At 41.9% G+C, this 7,994-nt stretch overlaps 1 long non-coding RNA gene across 1 annotated transcript; it reads right to left on the bottom strand.

Moving 5' to 3' along the window:
• Nucleotides 1–3,546: 3,546 nt before the first annotated feature.
• Nucleotides 3,547–6,423, bottom strand: LOC111838300 (uncharacterized). Its single transcript, XR_011983034.1, has 4 exons — nucleotides 6,077–6,423; nucleotides 4,441–4,725; nucleotides 3,814–4,053; nucleotides 3,547–3,683 (listed from the first exon to the last, which is right to left on the bottom strand). It is a non-coding gene; the product is annotated as an uncharacterized lncRNA (long non-coding RNA).
• Nucleotides 6,424–7,994: the final 1,571 nt, after the last annotated feature.

Genomic DNA, 7,994 nt, shown 5'->3' with positions numbered 1-7,994 from the left:
ATGGAACAGATGACTCACAATCAGAGGAAGTCTAATTGGAACTAAAGCACTCAGTGTGAAACTCTGATCCCCTGACAGTTTCCTTAACATCAATTACTATGAAAGTAAAAGCTTTTATATCATTGGTTGTTCAGGGACAATTGTGGGCAGCATCTTTTTAGTTTCCACCTGAGCTGTGGGTTTCACTTAGTATTACACTTTGCTTTATACCTTAAAAAGATTCACTATGGCAGGAAAAATACCATATAACCAAACAATGTGAGGAAAAGAATATTGTCTCTGTCTTATCATCACAAAATGCAACACAGCTATGAATAATTTCTAATGTCTTTCACAATTTTATAGTCTTCTTTCTTCAGGGAATGTTTTTCCAGTCTCCTTATCTTTAAAAACTAAGCCAGGAAACACTAACAGCAGATCCCCTTAATGTGCACACAGTTTCTCTGAATGCATGTGCAATGCTCTTTGTGACAGTCCAACCATCTGCACTATATGGCCTTTCTGATTCTGAAACTCATAACCCAGGGGGCAATGAAAGAGAATAAAAACCAGTTATCTTCAATAATCCAGTTGCTGGTGGTAAAACTAGTTGACTTGGGGTCAGGGGGAGGGGATGCTGACGGAATATGGTGTGCTGCTGGTGAGACTTGCCAAGCCAGAAAGTAGAGTTTGTTGGGGGGATTACATATTTTTTTATTCTCTGTGGAAAATGAAAGATTGATCTGAGGGCCAGGTTATTAGTGAATTATTAATTTAATTCAGATTTAATAATAATAATACATGTTGTGTATAAACCATCTCTGTTTTAGAAGGCACCAGACTGCAACTAAGGCATAAACCACACAGTCCTGTTTCAGTACACATTAACACCTTCTACCAACACATCGTTTCTGCAAAAAAACATGTGCTATTTCAATGCATTACACGTGGCGAATAGGAAATGAAGTCAAATGAAGGAAATCTTCAGCTGATGGTTTAAAGCCGGGCCAGAGCTGGGCTGTTGCTGAGCCATTTAAGTTTCAGAAAGTATGAAAGAAAAAGATTAAAGTACAGAGACACAACTCAGGATACTCATTGACCTGTTTGGTCCACAGACATTACAGTTAGGGCACAAAGACCTATAACAAGCCCCTTGGATAACCTGTAAACTCAAGAGATGTAAAAAGACTCTTGAGTACAAGACAAAACAGTAGAAATTAAATGCATTACCAGTTACATAGCACCTTCATTTTGTCTTATTATGTCTGGCTTTGTAGTACTTACTGTATGTTCTTCCTTCTCTTTAACTGCAGTACTGCCATCACTGAAATATGGGTCTTTTTTCAGATGCTGGCAATAACAAACAATGCAGCAGTTTCATTATAAAGCCAACAGTGAGATCCTGTCTTCCTAATGCTGACCTATCAATGCACAATCATCTGCTAGCTTCAGTTCTGGCTTATGGGGCTGAATGGCCTTGAGGACGTCGAGCAGGTTGGGCAGGAGGTGCATCCGGTTCCTGCAGGGTTAAAACTGTTCTGCTGATGCCTTTTGTTTTGCACAGTGTTGCAGTTGGTGGCTAAAAACCACAGCTCCAGGCTCATTTCATATCATTGTAGTTCCGTTGAAACAGGAAAAGAGAAGTCTTAGCTGGTGCATGTACTACGTGAGGGGTAGGCGAGTGACAAAGCAGACAGAAACACAATTTTTAGCCAATGAATGCAAACATTACTGGGACTAACTTCAACTGTCCACCCCTAGAATGAGATGGTTTTACACCTGAGACATGTAATACTAAATTGAACATACTGAGTAGCCCATAGCACTGGCTGCACACAACATACATATGATAAGCACAGATATATAACAGCACACTGACAACACTTGGAATGGAGAACAAGGTACTTACTGTTAGAAAAATACTTTGGGTACGAGGTACATATTACACATTTCACTTTATTTTTCTTTTTTTTGGTTTTGTACACTATATGTAAACATATATTTTAGAAGAAAAAACATAAAGCTGGTTAAATTTTATGGGTTAACATTGCCTCTGTATCGTGAATAGCTAACTCTCGTGAAAAATATGTAATACGATATTCATCCTTATATACAGTACTGTGCAAAAGTCTTAGGCAGTCCAAAAAAATGTTTAAAGCTGTTTATCTGGGCAACAAGTGTACTTTGGCTTAGAACAAAAAACACAATTTAACATTAGAACATGTGCAAATTAAGAGTAACACAATAAAAACTAGTAATAATTTCTTTTGTTTTCTAAAAAGTTACTGATATCTAGTTGGATGGCTAGATGAACACCGCTTCAGTTCCCAAACTTCTCCTCAGGGGCACCTCAGCCGTTCCATGATTTTGTTAAATTTCACCAACAGCTCAATTAAATAATTAAATAAATTGCTTTAAAAAGTCAGTGACAGATTGACTAGCTGTATGAGGTGTGCTAGTGGCCCATTTAAACAGGATAATCTAAACATCATTTTCTTTACCTGCCTAAGACTTCTGCACAGTACTGTACACCAAACATTGTAAAAAAATTAATATACACATATTACACACACACACAGACACACACACAAATATTTATAAAAGATTATTTGTTCTGTGGCACAAATACTTTTGCAGTTATGTAAAACAAAGCACATATAGTACTTTCCTTGCAAGGTTATTTTGAATTATGTACCTACAGTAGTTGTGATATCATGTATGTATGGCCTTGTGGCCCTGCATGCTGGTCTCTGATGATAGGGACATGTGACCTTTCCAATGAAGTTGCTCTGACAGTTGCTTGGTGGGAAGCTGAGCTAAGTGCGGTTGTGGCGGGGCGCTGACTGCCGTGGCTTCGGCCGTGGCGGGGGTTTCTCCTCATCCGTGACCGGCACTGGTGGAGGCCTGGGCCGTTTGCCTCTTGGTCTGGGGGGGGGCGGGGTGTACTCCTCTCCATTCTGTGGGTGTGTGTAGGGAGCTGTGTGGCTCCTGGGGGCCTCCTGCGGCCTGGGGGGGTGGGCCTGCTGCCTCATGTGCATCAGCCGAAGCTCCTCTTCCTCTGTTGGAAGAACATCACGCCACATGGTCAGTGTGTACCTGAGATCTGTCTGTGACAGTGGTAGCCCAAATCACCAGCTCAACAACAGAGGCATCCTACATAAATGGCAATAATCCGACTGGGTACAGTGTGTAGGGGTGCATCCTGTCATGGACTGACATCCCCAGCCCTGTGGTGCCTGGGTTAGGCTCCAGGCCCCTCTTGTGATCATGAACAGGATAAGCAACTGGATAGATGCATGGATGGATGGATGGATGGATGGATGGAGAATGCAACATCCCGGAGAGAGGAATGTCAGATCAGAAATCCCAGATGCTCATCTGCAATCTGATGACAGTTTTATTCTCTTGCATACTTTCCCTTGCCCTGTGGTTGAACTTGCTACCATTTGTTTTTGTTCTTCCCCATGTTTTCTTGTAAAATAAAAAACCCAAACACCCTGGATACAGAACCGCAATATCTTAGAACTGTATATTGAGTAGACGGAACACCACACACTACATCTTACCTCGCTCTCGATCCTTGTTTTGTTTCAGTCGCCGACAGACACACACCACCAGGACCAAGATGAGAATAAGAATAAGACCCCCTCCTGTCGCCAAAATGGCTACCATGACCCAAAAGTCCAACCCAAGCAGTTTGTCATCTGAAGTAAAAAGGAATACAAAACTGATTTACAAATGTGATCACCTGTACATAACAAAGTCAGTGTAATGAAATAGAATTAATAATTGGTACTAGAAATACATGCAAATATCACAACTCTACTGACACACCTGGACATTTGATGTCGTCACTCATCTGGTAACTGACTTCATTCGATACGTTGCATGAAAATGTATCACTGCTTTTAAGTTTTTTTTTGTCTTCAATCAGAGTTTTGGTATTTTCTTTCATTTCTTTCTTGTTCTTAAGCCAGGCATACTTCACATTATTAGGTTTTTTCACAGAACAAGTCAGGGTCAGTTTTGACTTGCTGCAATTAGACTGAATATGAGGCTTTGATAAAATTTTTTCTGAAAAGCAATGCAAATGATTATTAATTACCAATTACATTTTGCATCTCATAAAGCTATACTCACAATTCATATTCCAAACCATTTTTTTTTCCACAACCAAACCATAATTTTAGTAATAGGACAGAGAGCCATCATGGAGTTTATTAAATTCAGTTCAGTAGTGATACAAGGAAACCATCAGTTTCAGAAACTGATGGTTACCTTAATTCCGAAAGTACAAAACATATGTGGTGTATATCGGTTAAAATTAAAATATGAACAATATTTCTGATATTGATCCTACTGACACAGAAATTTAGTTATGTTATTTACGTGGCACAACCAGAAATGTTCTGTATTGTTTGTGTACACATATGTACATGCTATGTTTCATAATGTACTCACCAATCACACAAAGGCATTTTCTGTCTTCCTTAAGGAACGCTCCGTTTTTATCATGTACCTCTACTGAATAATTTGCTGAGTCAGTCATTTTCAAATCAATTAGCTGTAAGGAGCCAGAGCTGCTGACAACTGTGGTATTTATTTGTACCCTGTTTTTCTTCTTCTTATACACTGTTTCTGAATTTTTCTTCCAGATCAATTCATCATGTTCTCTGAGGTTTTTGTGTTCCAGCGGGATGCTAAAATTATCTCCTAAAGCCACATAAAATGTACATTTTCCACAGGCTGTCACGATAAAACAAACAGAAAAAAGAGGAAAGACAATGAGTCTTAAACTTCTGATTAAATAGAAGAAAATGCACTGAAACATATATGATAATGCATATCCTCTGATAAAAGAAAAACAATCTACAAAATTTTCTTACCAATTGAGCCTAATCAGATGCACTTTCCTATACTAACGTTCTTCATTTTGTTCATTAGTACAGCTGATCTCTAGCTGAGCTCTGAAGGTCCATCACAACTGCTTTAAATTTTAAATATGTAGCCTTATTGACTCTGGTTCAGTTCATCAGTGAATGCATCAAGTTAATCAGAATTTTGCTTATTAATTTTTAATTAAAATTTTAGTATTGTGTAGTGGTTATTCTTCATAGTCCATACTACTGCTCACAAAGTTAGCAACACTCTTATGAAACCCTTTCATCTTAAAACAAAGACTCCAATCAGAGCACAGGTGCTCAATATACAGTAGTGCATGTGTCCGTGGTTTAGCTTTGTCTTCCATATGCAGTTAACCATATGCTAGTCATAAAACCTATAGTTCTGGGCCATCACCAACTTTCCAAGCAAACTTGTATTTAAAGCATGAGAAGATGAAATTGTACCTGAAATATGTACAAATATTCAATTATTTTCAGTGTGATTCACAAGTGTATGGTATCCATGATTTATTCAAAAATAATTTTTAGTAGTTGCCTATAAAACTCTAAATCTCATTAGCATCACTAAATGCCAATTCTGATACTGAACATTAAAGCATATGAAGTTCCATGAAGAAATGAGACAAATCTCGATTCAGATGAAAGTTTACCGCTCAATTAAAAACACTTCTTAAAATGTTTTTCTGAACAGTGGAAACTAGTAAGCCAGGATTTGTTGCTATACATATAATTAAATTATGTAAATTTTTCCTGGTTGAATTTGATCATGGTACAGATTTGTCTTTTATGGTTTGAAATTATTACTATACAAGTATAATTTCTAAAACATTTATGAAAGCTAAATGTAGGCGTACCTTATAATTTTCTATAAATCTTTCCAAAAGGAAGAAAAGGAAACATTTAGAATTAAACATTTTCAAATGATACAATTCTAAATTTTCAGTTTTCAGTAATGCAATTTATAACTGATCTGCCGCTGTCTATATCTAAAAAATATGATGGAGCTCATAGAAAACACCTTTAAAATTATAAGCTACTAGGAATGCGGCAACAGGAAAAACCATAAAATTATGAATGGAAACATTACTAAACACACAATCCCAACATAAAATGCCAAATACTATACCAAATTATTATCTAAAGATTTATAAATTATATAGAAACCAAACATGTACAATGAGTAGCAAACTTACCATTTGAAACTGAAATGCCATACCAGTAAAGTATAAAAATTAAAACAATTCCCCTCATAATTGTCTGTGCCCTCGGCTTTGTGCATAAAATGGAGCTCAGCCCTATGCAAGTGTAACCACCACGTCCGCGCGTGAGCGTGGTGCTGTAGCGTAAATAATACTCGTCTCACCCCTGTGATGGGAAATAAGATGACACTTCAGTTTTCGTGGCAAATGTACGGTGGCCCCTAGAGACAAAACACAAACAAAAGAAAAAGCAGAAACAAAATGAAAATGCGCTGCAAAGTAAAAAACACAAACAAAAGAAAAAGCAGAAACAAAATGAAAAATGTACTGCAATTCAAAAGAGACAAACAAAAGAAAAAGCAGAAACAGAAAGAAAATGCACTGCAAGTAGACGATCCCAAACCAGAAGTGCTCCAAGACGCTACGGGGCGCGGTGAGCTCATGTGGCCCAGTCGCTACACAGTACTGATGGGAAGTTCGACTGAATTAACTGATTTGATTCTTTCAAGCTGTTCATTGTAATGAATCAATTCTAAAATGTTCAGCTTGACTATTCACAATAAAACAATATATAAAAAGCAAAAAGGGTGTCGATGCTGAACAAACACGCGTGTGTATTTATAGTTCTTATTTTCTTTAGCCAAATTCATGTGCATGAGTATCAAGGACTACATCACAGTTAACAACTGCAATATTACCAATACAATCACACATACACATACAATGAGCATGAGTAAACTTGCATACATTGTTGTGTAAACGTCAAAGTTAATAAATATCTTTGTTTTTTGATGAAAGACATATAGTTTTATTATGCAGAAATGCAATAATTTACTGTTGTGATAAATGATGAACATAGGGCTGCCAACTCTCACGCATCTGGCGTGAGACTCACGCTTTCGGACTCTCACACTCGCGCAAGAAATCTTATGCGGCGCCCCCTGCTGGCCACGTGAAGGTGGCGCCCGCCGAGGCGCCCCCGGCTGGCCGCACGCCTGAGGTGCCTGCGGAGGCGTCCCCTGTTGGCCGCACGTCCTCTCTGCCCGCGGCCTTGCCTGAGGCCGCCGCTCTGCCCGCGGGCCCTGCCCAAGGCCGCCTCTCCTGTCCTGCCCGCGGCCCTGTCCGAGGCCGCCTCTCCCGTGCAGCCCTGCTCATCGGTCCAGCCGGTTCCGGACCCGCCTGTTCCCGTCCTGCCCGCAGCTCCAGCTGCACCGCTTCCTGCAGCTGCCACCGCTCTGCCTGCGGTACTACCCGAGGTGACCACGGATGCGCCCCCTGCTGACCACGTAATGCCGGTGGCCCCGGATGCGCCCCCTGCTGGCTGCGTGATGGCGGCGCCCGCCGTGGCGCCCCCTGCTGGCCGGGAACTGAGGGTGCCTGCTGCAGCTCCGCCCGAGGGCCTGACTTTGCCTCTGCCTGCAGCGGAGGAAGCCGCTCTGCCCGTGGCGCCCCCTACTGGCCGCACGGCCGAGGCACCTGCTGAGGCGCCCCCTCCTGATCTGCCTGTCTCGCCTGTCCTGCCGGCGCCTGATCTGCCTGTCTCGCCTGTCCTGCCAGCGCCTGATCTGCCTGGCTCTCCCTTCCAGCCAGTCCTGTCCCCGGCTCCGGCTGCACCGCCTCCGGGCCCCCCTGCTCCGGCTGGGCGTCGGACGGCACCTTCCCTGGCTCCGGCTGCGCCTTCTCCTGCCGCGGCTTCCCCCTTCTGCCTGCCTGCGCCGCTGTTCCCTCCTGTTCCCTCCTCGTTTCCTTTGTCGGTCCCTCCGTCTGTCTCCTTGCCCCCTGTGTGGTCCCCTCCCGTCCGCCTGTGGCCCCTGCGGCTGCCTTCCCTCGCCCGCCTGGGTTCCCCCGGGCTCCCCTTTGTCCTCCGTCCGTTCCTGTCTGGTCTCCCCTCTCTGCTCCTATGCCCTCTGTG

Source organism: Paramormyrops kingsleyae, chromosome 16, assembly GCF_048594095.1.
Source record: "Paramormyrops kingsleyae isolate MSU_618 chromosome 16, PKINGS_0.4, whole genome shotgun sequence".
Classification (NCBI taxonomy): Eukaryota; Metazoa; Chordata; class Actinopteri; order Osteoglossiformes; family Mormyridae; genus Paramormyrops; species Paramormyrops kingsleyae.
This window is presented reverse-complemented; position numbering and strand designations above follow the sequence as displayed.